Source organism: Nothobranchius furzeri, chromosome 11 (assembly GCF_043380555.1).
Source record: "Nothobranchius furzeri strain GRZ-AD chromosome 11, NfurGRZ-RIMD1, whole genome shotgun sequence".
NCBI classification, from domain to species: Eukaryota; Metazoa; Chordata; class Actinopteri; order Cyprinodontiformes; family Nothobranchiidae; genus Nothobranchius; species Nothobranchius furzeri.
This window is the reverse complement of record NC_091751.1, coordinates 9323330-9344484: the sequence shown is the minus strand read 5'-3', so window position 1 is coordinate 9344484 and position 21155 is coordinate 9323330. Positions and strand designations below refer to the sequence as shown.

General features: G+C 60.0%; 1 protein-coding gene across 1 annotated transcript in view; it reads left to right on the top strand.

Annotated features, from left to right (window-relative positions):
- Positions 1-21155, top strand: part of LOC139073232 (uncharacterized) — an 831732-nt gene that overhangs the window by 356841 nt on the left and 453736 nt on the right. The gene's annotated exons all lie outside the window — the stretch shown is intronic.

The window sequence follows — 21155 nt, the reverse complement described above, 5'->3', positions numbered from 1 at the left end:
ATGCGCCACACAAAAGGTATCGTACATGTGTTAACCCACCTGGTTGCGACAGACTTTGTGTGTTGCATGACATCGAGATGTATTGACGTCTGTGTCAATACAGGACTCTCTAAGCTGGGAGCTGGACGCTAACGACCCGTGCATGCGCCACACAAAAGGTAACTCGACTAACTACAAAACGAATATTGTGATGTAGAAGGTTGGTTCGACTGTTTGAATCAGCTGCAGCTGCGGTTTACTCACGAAGTGAATCGCACGCTTGTTAGAAGTACATTCGGAGCACTTAAAAAATACATCGCTCTCATCGAGTTCCGTCTCAGCGTTCACCGGCTGATGGGCAAGAGCGTGACATGGGATCGCCAGGAACTTACTTAAGGACTATCATCTCATTTGGCATTTACTCACGGACCCAAGAAACCAGTTCCGAAAAATGGTCGAGAATTATAACTTGTCTAATAGCAACTGGAAGATATGTTGCGTCATAAGCCTCTGATGGTTCACAAGGTGCACGGTCCACTCGAAATCCTAATGCTGTATTTGTAGTACATACACTAAGTCTTCTCTGTTGATGTCAGACTAGAGTTTTATTAGAGTTTTACTTTGCAACAATGGGATTCGAGCAATTGATGTGTATATTTTTAATAGTGCACAATGCTACTATTCCTAGGCTGAATGTATGACATGGCTCTTATGTATCATTATGTATCGTTTCCATTAAGTACTAATTTAAATAAAGTCCCTCTGTCCTCAGTAGTAGGTTGTGGGTTTAATACACATTATTATGATCAACCTGTTGAATAGTATAATAACAATATTCCTGTAAAAGTCATTTAGTAATGAACAACCTCAGTTCTGTGAAAGAACATCATGTCTCTGATGTGTACACTGCAGGCCTGACCGGGGTTTGCACGCAAGGGCCTGTGTGTGTGTGTGTGTGTGTGTGTGTGTGTGTGTGTGTGTGTGTGTGTGTGTTTGTGTGTGTGTGTGTGTGTGTGTGTGTTTGTGTTTGTGTGTGTGTGTGTGTGTGTGTGAAACAAATAAAGATAAATATAGCTAGTGCGGCCACGAGCGGTCGTGCAGGGTAGAGGCTGCGCGAAAACGCCTCTAAAACAAGCGCGTGCCCGCTCTACTTGTTCCACGAACTCAGCAGGTTCTCCAACAATAGGGTCGGCGTCATCGTGTCCTTACCACATGTCAACACTGGGTCTTACAGAGGGCCTCCAGGAGAGAGGCCCAAGCAAGACGCGCCCCGAGGAGCATCTTGCCACATGTCACCTCTGGGTCTGACTGAGCGCCTCCAGGAGAGAGGCCCAAGCAAGACGCGCCCCGAGGAGCGTCTTGTCACATGTCAACACTGGGTCTGACTGAGCGCCTCCAGGAGAGAAGCCCCAGCAAGACGTGCCCCGAGGAGCGTCTTGCCACATGTCAGCACTCGGTCTGGTTGAGCACCTCCAGGAGAGAGGCCCAAGCAAGATGTGCCCCGAGGAGCGTCTTGCCACATGTCAACAATGGGTCTGACTGAGGGCCTCCAGGAGAGAAGCCCAAGCAAGATGCGCCCCGAGGAGCGTCTTGCCACATGTCAGCACTCGGTCTGACTGAGTGCCTCCAGGAGAGAGGCCCAAGCAAGATGCGCCCAGAGGAGCGTCTTGCCACATGTCAACAATAGGTCTGACTGAGGGCCTCCAGGAGAGAATCCCAAGCAAGAGCCGCCCAGCGGAGCGTCTTGCCACATATCAGCACTCGGTCTGACTGAGCGCCTCCAGGAGAGAGGCCCAAGCAAGACGCGCCCCGAGGAGCGTCTTGCCACATGTCAACGAAGGGTCTGACTGAGGGCCTCCAGGAGAGAAGCCCAAGCAAGACGCGCCCCGAGGAGCGTCTTGCCACATGTCAACACTGGGTCTGACTGAGCGCCTCCAGGAGAGAGGCCCAAGCAAGAAACGCCAAAAGAGCCTCTTGACACATGTCAACACTGGGTCTGACTGATCGCGTCCCCAGGAGAGAGGCCCAAGCAAGACGCGCCCCGAGGAGTTTCTTGCCACATGTCAGCACTAGGTCTGACTGAGCGCCTCCAGGAGAGAGGCCCAAGCAAGACGCGCCCCGAGGAGCGTCTTGCCACATGTCAACGAAGGGTCTGACTGAGGGCCTCCAGGAGAGAAGCCCAAGCAAGACGCGCCCCGAGGAGCTTCTTGCCACATGTCAACACTGGGTCTGACTGAGCGCCTCCAGGAGAGAGGCCCAAACAAGAAACGCCCAAAGAGCCTCTTGACACATGTCAACACTGGGTCTGACTGATCGCCTCCCCAGGAGAGAGGCCCAAGCAAGACGCGCCCCGAGGAGCGTCTTGCCACATGTCACCTCTGGGTCTGACTGAGCACCTCCAGGAGAGAGGCCCAAGCAAGACGCGCCCCGAGGAGCGTCTTGTCACATGTCAACACTGGGTCTGACTGAGCGCCTCCAAGAGAGAGGCCCAAGCAAGAAACGCCCGAGGAGCGTCTTGACACATGTCAACACTGGGTCTGACTGATCGCCTCCCCAGGAGAGAGGCCCAAGCAAGACGCGCCCTGAGGAGCGTCTTGCCACATGTCAACACTGGGTCTGACTGAGTGCCTCCATGAGAGAAGCACCAGCAAGACGCGCCCCGAGGAGCGTCTTGCCACATGTCAGCACTCGGTCTGACTGAGCGCCTCCAGGAGAGAGGCCCAAGCAAGAAGCGCCCCAAGGAGCGTCTTGCCACATGTCAACACTGGGTCTGACTGAGCGCCTCCAGGAGAGAGGCCCAATCAAGACACTCCTGGAGGAGCGTTTTGCCACATGTCAACAATGGGTCTGACTGAGGGCCTCCAGGAGAGAAGCCCAAGCAAGACGCGCCCCGAGGAGCGTCTTGCCACATGTCAGCACTCGGTCTTACTGAATGCCTCCAGGAGAGAGGCCCAAATGAGACGCGCCCCGAGGAGCGTCTTGCCACATGTCAACAATGGATCTGACTGACGGCCTCCAGGAGAGAAGCCCAAGCAAGACGCGCCCCGAGGAGCTTCTTGCCACATGTCAGCACTCGGTCTGACTGAGCGCCTCCAGGAGAGAGGCCCAAGCAAGACGTGCCCCGCGGAGCGTCTTGCCACATGTCAACACTGGGTAAGACTGAGCGCCTCCAGGAGAGAGGCCCAAGCAAGACGCGCCCCGAGGGGCGTCTTGCCACATGTGAACACTGGGTCTGACTGAGCGCCTCCAGGAGAGAGTCCCAAGCAAGACGCGCCCGGAGGAGCGTCTTGCCACATGTCAGCACTCGGTCTGACTGAGCGCCTCCAGGAGAGAGGCCCAAGCAAGACCCGCCCCGAGGAGCATCTTGACACATGTCTCCTCTGGGTCTGACTGAGTGCCTCCAGGAGAGAGGCCCAAGCAAGACGTGCCCCGAGGAGCGTCTTGCCACATGTCAACACTGGGTCTGACTGAGTGCCTCCATGAGAGAAGCCCCAGCAAGACGCGCCCCGAGGAGCATCTTGCCACATGTCAACACTGGGTCTGACTGAGAACCTCCAGGAGAGAGGCCCAAGCAAGACGCGCCCCGAGGAGCGTCTTGCCACCTGTCAACACTGGGTCTGACTGAGCGCCTCCAGGAGAGAGGCCCAAGCAAGACGCGCCCCGAGGAGCGTCTTGTCACATGTCACTACTCGGTCTGACTGAGCGCCTCCAGGAGAGAGGCCCAGGCAAGACGTGCCCCGAGGAGCGTCTTGCCACATGTCAACAATGGGTCTGACTGAGGGCCTCCAGGAGAGAAGCCCAAGCAAGAAGCGCCCCGAGGAGCGTCTTGCCACATGTCAACACTGGGTCTGACTGAGCGCCTCCAGGAGAGAGGCCCAAGCAAGACAAGCCCCGAGGAGCGTCTTGAAACATGTCAACACTGGGTCTGACTGAGGGCCTCCATGACAGAAGCCCAAGCAAGACGCGCCCCGAGGAGAGTCTTGCCACATGTCAACACTCGGCCTGACAGAGGGCATCCAGGAGAGAGGCCCAAGCAATACGCGCCCCGAGGAGCGTCTTGCCACATGTGAACAATGGGTCTGACTGAGGGCCTCCATGAGAGAAGGCAAGCAAGACGCGCCCCGAGGAGTGTCTTGCCACATGTCAACACTGTGTCTGACTGAGCGCCTCCAGGAGAGAGGCCCAAGCAAGATGCGCCCCGAGGAGCGTCTTGCCACGTGTCAACACTGGGTCTGACTTAGCGCCTCCAGGAGAGAGGCCCAAGCAAGATGCGCCCCGAGGAGCGTCTTGCCACGTGTCACCACTGGGTCTGACTGAGCTCCTCCAGGAGAGAGGCCCAAGCAAGACGCGCCCCGAGGAGCGTCTTGCCAAATGTCAGTACTCGGTCTGACTGAGCGCCTCCAGGAGGGAGGTCCAAGCAAGACGCGCCCCGAGGAGCGTCTTGCCACATGTCACTACTCGGTCTGACTGAGCGCCTCCAGGAGAGAGGCCCAAGCAAGACGTGCCCCGAGGAGCGTCTTGCCACATGTCAACAATGGGTCTGACTGAGGGCCTCCAGGAGAGAAGCCCAAGCAAGACGCGCCCAGAGGAGCGTCTTGCCACATGTCAACACTGGGTCTGACTGAGCGCCTCCAGGAGAGAGGCCCAAGCAAGACACGCCCCGAAGAGCGTCTTGACACATGTCAACACTGGGTCGGACTGAGGGCCTCCATGAGAGAAGCCCAAGCAAGATGCGCCCCGAGGAGAGTCTTGCCACATGTCATCACTCGGTCTGACAGAGGGCATTCAGAAGAGAGGCCCAAGCAATACGCGCCCCGAGGAGCGTCTTGCCACATGTCACCACTGGGTCTGAATGAGCGCCTCCAGGAGAGAGGGCCCAGCAAGACGCGCCCCGAGGAGCGTCTTGCCTTATGTCAGCACTCGGTCTGACTCAGCGCCTCCAGGAGAGAGGCCCAAGCAAGACGCGCCCCGAGGAGCGTCTTGCCACATGTCAACAATGGGTCTGACTGAGGGCCTCCATGAGAGAGGCCCAAGCAAGATGCGCCCGGAGGAGCGTCTTGCCACATGTAAACACTGGGTCTGACAGAGGGCCTCCAGGAGAGAGGCCCAAGCAAGACGCGCTCCGAGGAGCGTCTTGCCACATGTCACCTCTGGTTCTGACTGAGCGCCTCCAGGAGAGAGGCCCAAGCAAGATGCGCCCCGAGGAGCGTCTTGTCACATGTCAACATTGGGTCTGCCTGAGCGCCTCCAGGAGAGAAGCCCAAGCAAGACGCGCCCCGAGGAGCGTCTTGCCACATGTCAACAATGGGTCTGACTGAGGGCCTCCAGGAGAGAAGCCCAAGCAAGACGCGCCCCGAGGAGCGTCTTGACACATGTCAACACTGGGTCTGACAGAGGGCCTCCAGGAGAGAGGCCCAAGCAAGACGCGCCCCGAGGAGTGTCTTGCCACATGTCACCACTGGGTCTGACTGAGCGCCTCCAGGAGAGAGACCCAACCAAGACGCGCCCTGAGGAGCTTCTTGCCACATGCCAACACTGGGTCTGACAGAGGGCCTCCAGGAGAGAGGCCCAAGCAAGACGCGCCCCGAGGAGTGTCTTTCCACGTGTCACCACTAGGTCTGACTGAGCGCCTCCAGGAGAGAGGCCCAAGCAAGACGTGCCCCGCGGAGCGTCTTGCCACATGTCAACACTGGGTCTGACTGAGCGCCTCCAGGAGAGAGGCCCAAGCAAGACGCGCCCCGAGGAGCGTCTTGCCACATGTGAACACTGGTTCTGACTGAGCGCCTCAAGGAGAGAGGCCCAAGCAAGACGCGCCCGGAGGAGCGTCTTGCCACATGTCAGCACTCGGTCTGACTGAGCGCCTCCAGGAGAGAGGCCCAAGCAAGACGCGCCCCGAGGAGCATCTTGACACATGTCTCCTCTGGGTCTGACTGAGTGCCTCCAGGAGAGAGGCCCAAGCAAGACGTGCCCCGAGGAGCGTCTTTCCACATGTCAACACTGGGTCTGACTGAGTGCCTCCATGAGAGAAGCCGCAGCAAGACGCGCCCCGAGGAGCATCTTGCCACATGTCAACACTGGGTATGACTGAGAACCTCCAGGAGAGAGGCCCAAGCAAGACGCGCCCCGAGAAATGTCTTGCCACCTGTCAACACTGGGTGTGACTGAGCACCTCCAGGAGAGAGGCCCAAGCAAGACGCGCCCCGAGGAGCGTCTTGTCACATGTCACTACTCGGTCTGACTGAGCGCCTCCAGGAGAGAGGCCCAAGCAAGACGTGCCCCGAGGAGCGTCTTGCCACATGTCAACAATGGGTCTGACTGAGGGCCTCCAGGAGAGAAGCCCAAGCAAGACGCGCCCCGAGGAGCATCTTGCCACATGTCAACAATGGGTCTGACTGAGGGCCTCCAGGAGAGAGGCCCGAGCAAGATGCGCCCGGAGGAGCGTCTTGCCACATGTCACCTCTGGTTCTGACTGAGCGCCTCCAGGAGAGAGGCCCAAGCAAGACGCGCCCCGAGGAGCGTCTTGTCACATGTCAACACTGGGTCTTTCTGAGCTCCTCCAGGAGAGAAGCCCAAGCAAGACGCGCCCCGAGGAGCGTCTTGCCACATGTCAACAATGGGTCTGACTGAGGGCCTCCAGGAGAGAGGCCCGAGCAAGATGCGCCCGGAGGAGCGTCTTGCCACATGTCACCTCTGGTTCTGACTGAGCGCCTCCAGGAGAGAGGCCCAAGCAAGACGCGCCCCGAGGAGCGTCTTGTCACATGTCAACACTGGGTCTTTCTGAGCTCCTCCAGGAGAGAAGCCCAAGCAAGACGCGCCCCGAGGAGCGTCTTGCCACATGTCAGCACTCGGTCTGACTGAGCACCTCCAGGAGAGAGGCCCAAGCAAGACGCGCCCCGAGGAGCGTCAGGCCACATGTCAACAATGGGTCTGACTGAGGGCCTACAGGAGAGAAGCCCAAGCATCACGCGGCCCGAGGAGCGTCTTGCCACATGTCAGCACTCGGTCTGACTGAGACCCTCCAGGAGAGAAGCCCAAGCAAGACGCGCCCCGAGGAGCGTCTTGACACATGTCAACACTGGGTCTGACAGAGGGCCTCCAGGAGAGAGGCCCAAGCAAGACGTGCCCCGAGGAGTGTCTTGCCACATGTCACCACTTGGTCTGACTGAGCGCCTCCAGGAGGGAGGCCCAAGCAACACGCGCCCCGAGGAGCGTCAGGCCACATGTCACTACTCAGTCTGACTGAGCGCCTCCAGGAGAGAGGCCCAAGCAAGACGCGCCCCGAGGAGTGTCTTGCCACATGTCAACAATGGGTCTTACTGAGGGCCTCCAGGAGAGAAGCCCAAGCAAGACGCGCCCCGAGGAGCTTCTTGCCACATGTCAGCACTCGGTCTGACTGAAAGCCTCCAGGAGAGAGGCCAAATCAAGACGCGCCCCGAGGAGCGTCTTGACACATGTCAACACTGGGTCTGACAGAGGGCCTCCATGAGAGAGGCCCAAGCAAGACGCGCCCCGAGGAGTGTCTTGCCACATGTCAACACTGGGTCTGACAGAGGGCCTCCAGGAGAGAGGCCCAAGCAAGACGCGCCCCGAGGAGTGTCTTGCCACATGTCACCACTCGGTCTGACTGAGCGCCTCCAGGAGAGAGTCCCAAGAAACACGCGCCCCGAGGAGCGTCAGGCCACATGTCACTACTCAGTCTGACTGAGCGCCTCCAGGAGAGAGGCCCAAGCAAGACGCGCCCCGAGGAGCGTCTTGCCACGTGTCAACACTGGGTCTGACTGAGGGACCCCATGAGAGAGGCCCAAGCAAGACGCGCCCCGAGGAGTGTCTTGCCAAATGTCAAAACTGGGTCTGACTGAGCGCCTCAGGGAGAGAGGTCCAAGCAAGACACGCCCCGAGGAGCGTCTTGACACATATCAACACTGGGTCTGACTGAGGGCCTCCATGAGAGAAGCCCAAGCAATACGCGCCCCGAGGAGAGTCTTGCCACATGTCAACACTCGGTCTGACAGAGGGCATCCAGGAGAGAGGCCAAAGCAATACGCGCCCGAGGAGCGTCTTTCCACATGTCACCACTGGGTCTGACTGAGCGCCTCCAGGAGAGAGACCCAACCAAGACGCGCCCTGAGGAGCGTCTTGCCACATGCCAACACTGGGTCTGACAGAGGGCCTCCAGGAGAGAGGCCCAAGCAAGACGCGCCCCGAGGAGTGTCTTTCCACGTGTCACCACTAGGTCTGACTGAGCGCCTCCAGGAGAGAAGCCCAAGCAAGACGCGCCCCGAGGAGCGTCTTGCCACATGTAAGCACTCGGTCTGACTGAGCGCCTCCAGGAGAGAGGCCCAAGCAAGACGTGCCCCGCGGAGCGTCTTGCCACATGTCAACACTGGGTCTGACTGAGCGCCTCCAGGAGAGAGGCCCAAGCAAGACGCGCCCCGAGGAGCGTCTTGCCACATGTGAACACTGGTTCTGACTGAGCGCCTCAAGGAGAGAGGCCCAAGCAAGACGCGCCCGGAGGAGCGTCTTGCCACATGTCAGCACTCGGTCTGACTGAGCGCCTCCAGGAGATAGGCCCAAGCAAGACGCGCCCCGAGGAGCATCTTGACACATGTCTCCTCTGGGTCTGACTGAGTGCCTCCAGGAGAGAGGCCCAAGCAAGACGTGCCCCGAGGAGCGTCTTGCCACATGTCAACACTGGGTCTGACTGAGTGCCTCCATGAGAGAAGCCCCAGCAAGACGCGCCCCGAGAAGCATCTTGCCACATGTCAACACTGGGTCTGACTGAGAACCTCCAGGAGAGAGGCCCAAGCAAGACGCGCCCCGAGAAATGTCTTGCCACCTGTCAACACTGGGTATGACTGAGCGCCTCCAGGAGAGAGGCCCAAGCAAGACGCGCCCCGAGGAGCGTCTTGTCACATGTCACTACTCGGTCTGACTGAGCGCCTCCAGGAGAGAGGCCCAAGCAAGACGTGCCCCGAGGAGCGTCTTGCCACATGTCAACAATGGGTCTGACTGAGGGCCTCCAGGAGAGAAGCCCAAGCAAGAAGCGCCCCGAGGAGCGTCTTGCCACATGTCAACACTGGGTCTGACTGAGCGCCTCCAGGAGAAAGGCCCAAGCAAGACACGCCCCGAGGAGCGTCCTCACACATGTCAACACTGGGTCTGACAGAGGGCATCCAGGAGAGAGGCCCAAGCAATACGCGCCCCGAGGAGCGTCTTGCCACATGTGAACAATGGGTCTGACTGAAGGCCTCCAGGAGAGAAGACAAAGCAAGACGCGCCCCGAGGAGCTTCTTTCCACATGTCAACAATGGGTCTTACTGAGGGACTCCATGAGAGAAGCCCAAGCAAGACGCGCCCCGAGGAGTGTCTTGCCACATGTCAACACTGTGTCTGACTGAGCGCCTCCAGGAGAGAGGCCCAAGCAAGACGTGCCCCGCGGAGCGTCTTGCCACATGTCAACACTGGGTCTGACTGAGCGCCTCCAGGAGAGAGGCCCAAGCAAGACGCGCCCCGAGGAGCGTCTTGCCACATGTGAACACTGGGTCTGACTGAGCGCCTCCAGGAGAGAGGCCCAAGCAAGACGCGCCCGGAGGAGCGTCTTGCCACATGTCAGCACTCGGTCTGACTGAGCGCCTCCAGGAGAGAGGCCCAAGCAAGACGCGCCCTGAGGAGCATCTTGACACATGTCTCCTCTGGGTCTGAGTGAGTGCCTCCAGGAGAGAGGCCCAAGCAAGACGTGCCGCGAGGAGCGTCTTGCCACATGTCAACACTGGGTCTGACTGAGTGCCTCCATGAGAGAAGCCCCAGCAAGACGCGCCCCGAGGAGCATCTTGCCACATGTCAACACTGGGTCTGACTGAGAACCTCCAGGAGAGAGGCCCAAGCAAGACGCGCCCCGAGAAATGTCTTGCCACATGTCACTACTCGGTCTGACTGAGCGCCTCCAGGAGAGAGGCCCAAGCAATACGCGCCCCGAGGAGCATCTTGCCACATGTCAACACTGGGTCTGACTGAGCGCCTCCAGGAGAGAGGCCCAAGCAAGACGCGCCCCGAGGAGCGTCTTGTCACATGTCACTACTCGGTCTGACTGAGCGCCTCCAGGAGAGAGGCCCAAGCAAGACGTGCCCCGCGGAGCGTCTTGCCACATGCCAACACTGGGTCTGACAGAGGGCCTCCAGGAGAGAGGCCCAAGCAAGACGCGCCCCGAGGAGTGTCTTTCCACGTGTCACCACTAGGTCTGACTGAGCGCCTCCAGGAGAGAGGCCCAAGCAAGACGCGCCCCGAGGAGCGCCTTGCCACATGTAAGCACTCGGTCTGACTGAGCGCCTCCAGGAGAGAGGCCCAAGCAAGACGTGCCCAGCGGAGCGTCTTGCCACATGTCAACACTGGGTCTGACTGAGCGCCTCCAGGAGAGAGGCCCAAGCTAGACGCGCCCCGAGGAGCGTCTTGCCACATGTGAACAATGGGTCTGACTGAGGGCCTCCCGGAGAGAAGCCCAAGCAAGAAGCGCCCCGAGGAGCGTCTTGCCACATGTCAACACTGGGTCTGACTGAGCGCCTCCAGGAGAAAGGCCCAAGCAAGACACGCCCCGAGGAGCGTCCTCACACATGTCAACACTGGGTCTGACTGAGGGCCTCCATGAGAGAAGCCCAAGCAAGACGCGCCCCGAGGAGAGTCTTGCCACATGTCAACACTGGGTCTGACAGAGGGCATCCAGGAGAGAGGCCCAAGCAATACGCGCCCCGAGGAGCGTCTTGCCACATGTGAACAATGGGTCTGACTGAAGGCCTCCATGAGAGAAGACAAAGCAAGACGCGCCCCGAGGAGCTTCTTTCCACATGTCAACAATGGGTCTTACTGAGGGCCTCCATGAGAGAAGCCCAAGCAAGACGCGCCCCGAGGAGTGTCTTGCCACATGTCAACACTGTGTCTGACTGAGCGCCTCCAGGAGAGAGGCCCAAGCAAGACGCGCCCGGAGGAGCGTCTTGCCACATGTCAGCACTCGGTCTGACTGAGCGCCTCCAGGAGATAGGCCCAAGCAAGACGCGCCCCGAGGAGCATCTTGACACATGTCTCCTCTGGGTCTGACTGAGTGCCTCCAGGAGAGAGGCCCAAGCAAGACGTGCCCCGAGGAGCGTCTTGCCACATGTCAACACTGGGTCTGACTGAGTGCCTCCATGAGAGAAGCCCCAGCAAGACGCGCCCCGAGAAGCATCTTGCCACATGTCAACACTGGGTCTGACTGAGAACCTCCAGGAGAGAGGCCCAAGCAAGACGCGCCCCGAGAAATGTCTTGCCACCTGTCAACACTGGGTCTGACTGAGCGCCTCCAGGAGAGAGGCCCAAGCAAGACGCGCCCCGAGGAGCGTCTTGTCACATGTCACTACTCGGTCTGACTGAGCGCCTCCAGGAGAGAGGCCCAAGCAAGACGTGCCCCGAGGAGCGTCTTGCCACATGTCAACAATGGGTCTGACTGAGGGCCTCCAGGAGAGAAGCCCACGCAAGAAGCGCCCCGAGGAGCGTCTTGCCACATGTCAACAATGGGTCTGACTGAGCGCCTCCAGGAGAAAGGCCCAAGCAAGACACGCCCCGAGGAGCGTCCTCACACATGTCAACACTGGGTCTGACAGAGGGCATCCAGGAGAGAGGCCCAAGCAATACGCGCCCCGAGGAGCGTCTTGCCACATGTGAACAATGGGTCTGACTGAAGGCCTCCAGGAGAGAAGACAAAGCAAGACGCGCCCCGAGGAGCTTCTTTCCACATGTCAACAATGGGTCTTACTGAGGGACTCCATGAGAGAAGCCCAAGCAAGACGCGCCCCGAGGAGTGTCTTGCCACATGTCAACACTGTGTCTGACTGAGCGCCTCCAGGAGAGAGGCCCAAGCAAGACGTGCCCCGCGGAGCGTCTTGCCACATGTCAACACTGGGTCTGACTGAGCGCCTCCAGGAGAAAGGCCCAAGCAAGACGCGCCCGGAGGAGCGTCTTGCCACATGTCAGCACTCGGTCTGACTGAGCGCCTCCAGGAGAGAGGCCCAAGCAAGACGCGCCCCGAGGAGCATCTTGACACATGTCTCCTCTGGGTCTGAGTGAGTGCCTCCAGGAGAGAGGCCCAAGCAAGACGTGCCGCGAGGAGCGTCTTGCCACATGTCAACACTGGGTCTGACTGAGTGCCTCCATGAGAGAAGCCCCAGCAAGACGCGCCCCGAGGAGCATCTTGCCACATGTCAACACTGGGTCTGACTGAGAACCTCCAGGAGAGAGGTCCAAGCAAGACGCGCCCCGAGAAATGTCTTGCCACATGTCACTACTCGGTCTGACTGAGCGCCTCCAGGAGAGAGGCCCAAGCAATACGCGCCCCGAGGAGCATCTTGCCACATGTCAACACTGGGTCTGACTGAGCGCCTCCAGGAGAGAGGCCCAAGCAAGACGCGCCCCGAGGAGCGTCTTGTCACATGTCACTACTCGGTCTGACTGAGCGCCTCCAGGAGAGAGGCCCAAGCAAGACGTGCCCCGCGGAGCGTCTTGCCACATGCCAACACTGGGTCTGACAGAGGGCCTCCAGGAGAGAGGCCCAAGCAAGACGCGCCCCGAGGAGTGTCTTTCCACGTGTCACCACTAGGTCTGACTGAGCGCCTCCAGGAGAGAGGCCCAAGCAAGACGCGCCCCGAGGAGCGCCTTGCCACATGTAAGCACTCGGTCTGACTGAGCGCCTCCAGGAGAGAGGCCCAAGCAAGACGTGCCCCGCGGAGCGTCTTGCCACATGTCAACACTGGGTCTGACTGAGCGCCTCCAGGAGAGAGGCCCAAGCAAGACGCGCCCCGAGGAGCGTCTTGCCACATGTGAACACTGGGTCTGACTGAGCGCCTCCAGGAGAGAGGCCCAAGCAAGACGCGCCCGGAGGAGCGTCTTGCCACATGTCAGCACTCGGTCTGACTGAGCGCCTCCAGGAGAGAGGCCCAAGCAAGACGCGCCCCGAGGAGCATCTTGACACATGTCTCCTCTGGGTCTGACTGAGTGCCTCCAGGAGAGAGTTCCAAGCAAGACGTGCCCCGAGGAGCGTCTTGCCACATGTCAACACTGGGTCTGACTTAGTGCCTCCATGAGAGAAGCCCCAGCAAGACGCGCCCCGAGGAGCATCTTGCCACATGTCAACACTGGGTCTGACTGAGAACCTCCAGGAGAGAGGCCCAAGCAAGACGCGCCCCGAGAAATGTCTTGCCACCTGTCAACACTGGGTCTGACTGAGCGCCTCCAGGAGAGAGGCCCAAGCAAGACGCGCCCCGAGGAGCGTCTTGTCACATGTCACTACTCGGTCTGACTGAGCGCCTCCAGGAGAGAGGCCCAAGCAAGACGTGCCCCGAGGAGCGTCTTGCCACATGTCAACAATGGGTCTGACTGAGGGCCTCCAGGAGAGAAGCCCAAGCAAGAAGCGCCCCGAGGAGCGTCTTGCCACATGTCAACACTGGGTCTGACTGAGCGCCTCCAGGAGAAAGGCCCAAGCAAGACACGCCCCGAGGAGCGTCCTCACACATGTCAACACTGGGTCTGACTGAGGGCCTCCATGAGAGAAGCCCAAGCAAGACGCGCCCCGAGGAGAGTCTTGCCACATGTCAACACTGGGTCTGACAGAGGGCATCCAGGAGAGAGGCCCAAGCAATACGCGCCCCGAGGAGCGTCTTGCCACATGTGAACAATGGGTCTGACTGAAGGCCTCCAGGAGAGAAGACAAAGCAAGACGCGCCCCGCGGAGCTTCTTTCCACATGTCAACAATGGGTCTTACTGAGGGCCTCCATGAGAGAAGCCCAAGCAAGACGCGCCCCGAGGAGTGTCTTGCCACATGTCAACACTGTGTCTGACTGAGCGCCTCCAGGAGAGAGGCCCAAGCAATACGCGCCCGGAGGAGCGTCTTGCCACATGTCAGCACTCGGTCTGACTGAGCGCCTCCAGGAGAGAGGCCCAAGCAAGACGCGCCCCGAGGAGCATCTTGACACATGTCTCCTCTGGGTCTGACTGAGTGCCTCCAGGAGAGAGGCCCAAGCAAGACGTGCCCCGAGGAGCGTCTTGCCACATGTCAACACTGGGTCTGACTGAGTGCCTCCATGAGAGAAGCCCAAGCAAGACGCGCTCCGAGGAGCATCTTGCCACATGTCAACACTGGGTCTGACTGAGAACCTCCAGGAGAGAGGCCCAAGCAAGACGCGCCCCGAGAAATGTCTTGCCACCTGTCAACACTGGGTCTGACTGAGCGCCTCCAGGAGAGAGGCCCAAGCAAGACGCGCCCCGTGGAGCGTCTTGTCACATGTCACTACTCGGTCTGACTGAGCGCCTCCAGGAGAGAGGCCCAAGCAAGACGTGCCCCGCGGAGCGTCTTGCCACATGTCAACACTGGGTCTGACTGAGCGCCTCCAGGAGAGAGGCCCAAGCAAGACGCGCCCCGAGGAGCGTCTTGCCACATGTGAACACTGCGTCTGACTGAGCGCCTTCAGGAGAGAGGCCCAAGCAAGACGCGCCCCGAGGAGCATCTTGACACATGTCTCCTCTGGGTCTGACTGAGTGCCTCCAGGAGAGAGGCCCAAGCAAGACGTGCCCCGAGGAGCGTCTTGCCACATGTCAACACTGGGTCTGACTGAGTGCCTCCATGAGAGAAGCCCCAGCAAGACGCGCCCCGAGGAGCATCTTGCCACATGTCAACACTGGGTCTGACTGAGAACCTCCAGGAGAGAGGCCCAAGCAAGACGCGCCCCGAGAAATGTCTTGCCACCTGTCAACACTGGGTCTGACTGAGCGCCTCCAGGAGAGAGGCCCAAGCAAGACACGCCCCGAGGAGCGTCTTGTCACATGTCACTACTCGGTCTGACTGAGCGCCTCCAGGAGAGAGGCCCAAGCAAGACGTGCCCCGAGGAGCGTCTTGCCACATGTCAACAATGGGTCTGACTGAGGGCCTCCAGGAGAGAAGCCCAAGCAAGAAGCGCCCCGAGGAGCGTCTTGCCACATGTCAGCACTGGGTCTGACTGAGCGCCTCCAGGAGATAGGCCCAAGCAAGACGCGCCCCGAGGAGCATCTTGACACATGTCTCCTCTGGGTCTGACTGAGTGCCTCCAGGAGAGAGGCCCAAGCAAGACGTGCCCCGAGGAGCGTCTTGCCACATGTCAACACTGGGTCTGACTGAGTGCCTCCATGAGAGAAGCCCCAGCAAGACGCGCCCCGAGAAGCATCTTGCCACATGTCAACACTGGGTCTGACTGAGAACCTCCAGGAGAGAGGCCCAAGCAAGACGCGCCCCGAGAAATGTCTTGCCACCTGTCAACACTGGGTATGACTGAGCGCCTCCAGGAGAGAGGCCCAAGCAAGACGCGCCCCGAGGAGCGTCTTGTCACATGTCACTACTCGGTCTGACTGAGCGCCTCCAGGAGAGAGGCCCAAGCAAGACGTGCCCCGAGGAGCGTCTTGCCACATGTCAACAATGGGTCTGACTGAGGGCCTCCAGGAGAGAAGCCCAAGCAAGAAGCGCCCCGAGGAGCGTCTTGCCACATGTCAACACTGGGTCTGACTGAGCGCCTCCAGGAGAAAGGCCCAAGCAAGACACGCCCCGAGGAGCGTCCTCACACATGTCAACACTGGGTCTGACAGAGGGCATCCAGGAGAGAGGCCCAAGCAATACGCGCCCCGAGGAGCGTCTTGCCACATGTGAACAATGGGTCTGACTGAAGGCCTCCAGGAGAGAAGACAAAGCAAGACGCGCCCCGAGGAGCTTCTTTCCACATGTCAACAATGGGTCTTACTGAGGGACTCCATGAGAGAAGCCCAAGCAAGACGCGCCCCGAGGAGTGTCTTGCCACATGTCAACACTGTGTCTGACTGAGCGCCTCCAGGAGAGAGGCCCAAGCAAGACGTGCCCCGCGGAGCGTCTTGCCACATGTCAACACTGGGTCTGACTGAGCGCCTCCAGGAGAGAGGCCCAAGCAAGACGCGCCCCGAGGAGCGTCTTGCCACATGTGAACACTGGGTCTGACTGAGCGCCTCCAGGAGAGAGGCCCAAGCAAGACGCGCCCGGAGGAGCGTCTTGCCACATGTCAGCACTCGGTCTGACTGAGCGCCTCCAGGAGAGAGGCCCAAGCAAGACGCGCCCTGAGGAGCATCTTGACACATGTCTCCTCTGGGTCTGAGTGAGTGCCTCCAGGAGAGAGGCCCAAGCAAGACGTGCCGCGAGGAGCGTCTTGCCACATGTCAACACTGGGTCTGACTGAGTGCCTCCATGAGAGAAGCCCCAGCAAGACGCGCCCCGAGGAGCATCTTGCCACATGTCAACACTGGGTCTGACTGAGAACCTCCAGGAGAGAGGCCCAAGCAAGACGCGCCCCGAGAAATGTCTTGCCACATGTCACTACTCGGTCTGACTGAGCGCCTCCAGGAGAGAGGCCCAAGCAATACGCGCCCCGAGGAGCATCTTGCCACATGTCAACACTGGGTCTGACTGAGCGCCTCCAGGAGAGAGGCCCAAGCAAGACGCGCCCCGAGGAGCGTCTTGTCACATGTCACTACTCGGTCTGACTGAGCGCCTCCAGGAGAGAGGCCCAAGCAAGACGTGCCCCGCGGAGCGTCTTGCCACATGCCAACACTGGGTCTGACAGAGGGCCTCCAGGAGAGAGGCCCAAGCAAGACGCGCCCCGAGGAGTGTCTTTCCACGTGTCACCACTAGGTCTGACTGAGCGCCTCCAGGAGAGAGGCCCAAGCAAGACGCGCCCCGAGGAGCGCCTTGCCACATGTAAGCACTCGGTCTGACTGAGCGCCTCCAGGAGAGAGGCCCAAGCAAGACGTGCCCAGCGGAGCGTCTTGCCACATGTCAACACTGGGTCTGACTGAGCGCCTCCAGGAGAGAGGCCCAAGCTAGACGCGCCCCGAGGAGCGTCTTGCCACATGTGAACAATGGGTCTGACTGAGGGCCTCCCGGAGAGAAGCCCAAGCAAGAAGCGCCCCGAGGAGCGTCTTGCCACATGTCAACACTGGGTCTGACTGAGCGCCTCCAGGAGAAAGGCCCAAGCAAGACACGCCCCGAGGAGCGTCCTCACACATGTCAACACTGGGTCTGACTGAGGGCCTCCATGAGAGAAGCCCAAGCAAGACGCGCCCCGAGGAGAGTCTTGCCACATGTCAACACTGGGTCTGACAGAGGGCATCCAGGAGAGAGGCCCAAGCAATACGCGCCCCGAGGAGCGTCTTGCCACATGTGAACAATGGGTCTGACTGAAGGCCTCCATGAGAGAAGACAAAGCAAGACGCGCCCCGAGGAGCTTCTTTCCACATGTCAACAATGGGTCTTACTGAGGGCCTCCATGAGAGAAGCCCAAGCAAGACGCGCCCCGAGGAGTGTCTTGCCACATGTCAACACTGTGTCTGACTGAGCGCCTCCAGGAGAGAGGCCCAAGCAAGACGCGCCCGGAGGAGCGTCTTGCCACATGTCAGCACTCGGTCTGACTGAGCGCCTCCAGGAGATAGGCCCAAGCAAGACGCGCCCCGAGGAGCATCTTGACACATGTCTCCTCTGGGTCTGACTGAGTGCCTCCAGGAGAGAGGCCCAAGCAAGACGTGCCCCGAGGAGCGTCTTGCCACATGTCAACACTGGGTCTGACTGAGTGCCTCCATGAGAGAAGCCCCAGCAAGACGCGCCCCGAGAAGCATCTTGCCACATGTCAACACTGGGTCTGACTGAGAACCTCCAGGAGAGAGGCCCAAGCAAGACGCGCCCCGAGAAATGTCTTGCCACCTGTCAACACTGGGTCTGACTGAGCGCCTCCAGGAGAGAGGCCCAAGCAAGACGCGCCCCGAGGAGCGTCTTGTCACATGTCACTACTCGGTCTGACTGAGCGCCTCCAGGAGAGAGGCCCAAGCAAGACGTGCCCCGAGGAGCGTCTTGCCACATGTCAACAATGGGTCTGACTGAGGGCCTCCAGGAGAGAAGCCCACGCAAGAAGCGCCCCGAGGAGCGTCTTGCCACATGTCAACAATGGGTCTGACTGAGCGCCTCCAGGAGAAAGGCCCAAGCAAGACACGCCCCGAGGAGCGTCCTCACACATGTCAACACTGGGTCTGACAGAGGGCATCCAGGAGAGAGGCCCAAGCAATACGCGCCCCGAGGAGCGTCTTGCCACATGTGAACAATGGGTCTGACTGAAGGCCTCCAGGAGAGAAGACAAAGCAAGACGCGCCCCGAGGAGCTTCTTTCCACATGTCAACAATGGGTCTTACTGAGGGACTCCATGAGAGAAGCCCAAGCAAGACGCGCCCCGAGGAGTGTCTTGCCACATGTCAACACTGTGTCTGACTGAGCGCCTCCAGGAGAGAGGCCCAAGCAAGACGTGCCCCGCGGAGCGTCTTGCCACATGTCAACACTGGGTCTGACTGAGCGCCTCCAGGAGAAAGGCCCAAGCAAGACGCGCCCGGAGGAGCGTCTTGCCACATGTCAGCACTCGGTCTGACTGAGCGCCTCCAGGAGAGAGGCCCAAGCAAGACGCGCCCCGAGGAGCATCTTGACACATGTCTCCTCTGGGTCTGAGTGAGTGCCTCCAGGAGAGAGGCCCAAGCAAGACGTGCCGCGAGGAGCGTCTTGCCACATGTCAACACTGGGTCTGACTGAGTGCCTCCATGAGAGAAGCCCCAGCAAGACGCGCCCCGAGGAGCATCTTGCCACATGTCAACACTGGGTCTGACTGAGAACCTCCAGGAGAGAGGTCCAAGCAAGACGCGCCCCGAGAAATGTCTTGCCACATGTCACTACTCGGTCTGACTGAGCGCCTCCAGGAGAGAGGCCCAAGCAATACGCGCCCCGAGGAGCATCTTGCCACATGTCAACACTGGGTCTGACTGAGCGCCTCCAGGAGAGAGGCCCAAGCAAGACGCGCCCCGAGGAGCGTCTTGTCACATGTCACTACTCGGTCTGACTGAGCGCCTCCAGGAGAGAGGCCCAAGCAAGACGTGCCCCGCGGAGCGTCTTGCCACATGCCAACACTGGGTCTGACAGAGGGCCTCCAGGAGAGAGGCCCAAGCAAGACGCGCCCCGAGGAGTGTCTTTCCACGTGTCACCACTAGGTCTGACTGAGCGCCTCCAGGAGAGAGGCCCAAGCAAGACGCGCCCCGAGGAGCGCCTTGCCACATGTAAGCACTCGGTCTGACTGAGCGCCTCCAGGAGAGAGGCCCAAGCAAGACGTGCCCCGCGGAGCGTCTTGCCACATGTCAACACTGGGTCTGACTGAGCGCCTCCAGGAGAGAGGCCCAAGCAAGACGCGCCCCGAGGAGCGTCTTGCCACATGTGAACACTGGGTCTGACTGAGCGCCTCCAGGAGAGAGGCCCAAGCAAGACGCGCCCGGAGGAGCGTCTTGCCACATGTCAGCACTCGGTCTGACTGAGCGCCTCCAGGAGAGAGGCCCAAGCAAGACGCGCCCCGAGGAGCATCTTGACACATGTCTCCTCTGGGTCTGACTGAGTGCCTCCAGGAGAGAGTTCCAAGCAAGACGTGCCCCGAGGAGCGTCTTGCCACATGTCAACACTGGGTCTGACTTAGTGCCTCCATGAGAGAAGCCCCAGCAAGACGCGCCCCGAGGAGCATCTTGCCACATGTCAACACTGGGTCTGACTGAGAACCTCCAGGAGAGAGGCCCAAGCAAGACGCGCCCCGAGAAATGTCTTGCCACCTGTCAACACTGGGTCTGACTGAGCGCCTCCAGGAGAGAGGCCCAAGCAAGACGCGCCCCGAGGAGCGTCTTGTCACATGTCACTACTCGGTCTGACTGAGCGCCTCCAGGAGAGAGGCCCAAGCAAGACGTGCCCCGAGGAGCGTCTTGCCACATGTCAACAATGGGTCTGACTGAGGGCCTCCAGGAGAGAAGCCCAAGCAAGAAGCGCCCCGAGGAGCGTCTTGCCACATGTCAACACTGGGTCTGACTGAGCGCCTCCAGGAGAAAGGCCCAAGCAAGACACGCCCCGAGGAGCGTCCTCACACATGTCAACACTGGGTCTGACTGAGGGCCTCCATGAGAGAAGCCCAAGCAAGACGCGCCCCGAGGAGAGTCTTGCCACATGTCAACACTGGGTCTGACAGAGGGCATCCAGGAGAGAGGCCCAAGCAATACGCGCCCCGAGGAGCGTCTTGCCACATGTGAACAATGGGTCTGACTGAAGGCCTCCAGGAGAGAAGACAAAGCAAGACGCGCCCCGCGGAGCTTCTTTCCACATGTCAACAATGGGTCTTACTGAGGGCCTCCATGAGAGAAGCCCAAGCAAGACGCGCCCCGAGGAGTGTCTTGCCACATGTCAACACTGTGTCTGACTGAGCGCCTCCAGGAGAGAGGCCCAAGCAATACGCGCCCGGAGGAGCGTCTTGCCACATGTCAGCACTCGGTCTGACTGAGCGCCTCCAGGAGAGAGGCCCAAGCAAGACGCGCCCCGAGGAGCATCTTGACACATGTCTCCTCTGGGTCTGACTGAGTGCCTCCAGGAGAGAGGCCCAAGCAAGACGTGCCCCGAGGAGCGTCTTGCCACATGTCAACACTGGGTCTGACTGAGTGCCTCCATGAGAGAAGCCCAAGCAAGACGCGCTCCGAGGAGCATCTTGCCACATGTCAACACTGGGTCTGACTGAGAACCTCCAGGAGAGAGGCCCAAGCAAGACGCGCCCCGAGAAATGTCTTGCCACCTGTCAACACTGGGTCTGACTGAGCGCCTCCAGGAGAGAGGCCCAAGCAAGACGCGCCCCGTGGAGCGTCTTGTCACATGTCACTACTCGGTCTGACTGAGCGCCTCCAGGAGAGAGGCCCAAGCAAGACGTGCCCCGCGGAGCGTCTTGCCACATGTCAACACTGGGTCTGACTGAGCGCCTCCAGGAGAGAGGCCCAAGCAAGACGCGCCCCGAGGAGCGTCTTGCCACATGTGAACACTGCGTCTGACTGAGCGCCTTCAGGAGAGAGGCCCAAGCAAGACGCGCCCCGAGGAGCATCTTGACACATGTCTCCTCTGGGTCTGACTGAGTGCCTCCAGGAGAGAGGCCCAAGCAAGACGTGCCCCGAGGAGCGTCTTGCCACATGTCAACACTGGGTCTGACTGAGTGCCTCCATGAGAGAAGCCCCAGCAAGACGCGCCCCGAGGAGCATCTTGCCACATGTCAACACTGGGTCTGAC